This window comes from Otolemur garnettii, unplaced genomic scaffold (genome assembly GCF_000181295.1).
Source record: "Otolemur garnettii isolate 467f Iridium unplaced genomic scaffold, OtoGar3 scaffold00008, whole genome shotgun sequence".
Taxonomy (NCBI): domain Eukaryota; kingdom Metazoa; phylum Chordata; class Mammalia; order Primates; family Galagidae; genus Otolemur; species Otolemur garnettii.
This window is the reverse complement of record NW_003852403.1, coordinates 8676915-8677854: the sequence shown is the minus strand read 5'-3', so window position 1 is coordinate 8677854 and position 940 is coordinate 8676915. Positions and strand designations below refer to the sequence as shown.

The 940-nt window shown below is 40.6% G+C and overlaps 1 protein-coding gene across 7 annotated transcripts in view; it reads right to left on the bottom strand.

Moving 5' to 3' along the window:
- KCNMA1 (potassium calcium-activated channel subfamily M alpha 1) overlaps window positions 1-940 on the bottom strand; it is a 762000-nt gene that overhangs the window by 211650 nt on the left and 549410 nt on the right. The window lies entirely within an intron of this gene.

Below are 940 nucleotides of genomic sequence, written 5' to 3'. Positions count from 1 at the left end.
TAAGATTTCACATTAGCCATAACTTGGGTCATGTCTGGAGAATATTAAGATTAACTGGGCTATGTAAGCATAAGAATTCTCAATGCTGGCTCAGGTCTGCAATCTGTCCTACTTGGTGTGCTGGACTTAATGGGCCATTTCTGCATTTGGAGGGAGGGCATGATTTCCTCCGTACCGTGCCCCACACTGCTTCCAGATTTCTTTAATAATGCAAAGAATTTACCTAAATCCTTTTGGATTATTCATATTGGTCAACTATCTTATGTATAGAATTACGTGGTGACCACAGTTAGCGTTTGGACTTCAGTGGGTTCACAATATTAACGTATGCCCACTGGCCTGCAAATATTGAACATGCTTACAAAGTCTACATCAAGTGAGTAAAGTAGCAGATGCTATGTGGCTGTGTCCCTTTGCCTTCGAAGACTCAGGTGTGCTTTACGAGAACACTCTAACGAAACAGGTTCTTGAAAGAAAGATGAACCCAGTACCAAGTGATATCAGATATCTATATGTTTAATTTTGCACCCTGAGTCTTTGGTGGGGGAGAAAAAGAAGCACAAAATGTTTTATGGTTTAGTACAATTTTATTTTATACTTTACATGAATGTTTCTTTTTTTTCAGATGTAAATAATACATGTAGATGTTGGAGCTCAAGTATTTAAGATGGGAATTACTTGATTATTATGTTGTGTATAAGACGGTTTGGCCTGTACAACTGGTCTACTTCCTTTAGCAGCAAGTGGTACTGACAGGACCAGCCAAATAAGTTGCATGTTTCGACCCATCCAAGTATGGTGTACTTACAAGTGGTCTAGCTTGTGCCAGCAGAATGAGGTCCTAAGGCTGGTAGAAGAGTGATGTCAAGGTTAAGAGATGACCTTTGGCCATCCTAGGAGGCATCTCCCCTCACCGCAGAGTTAGAACCCCTCTTCCCAA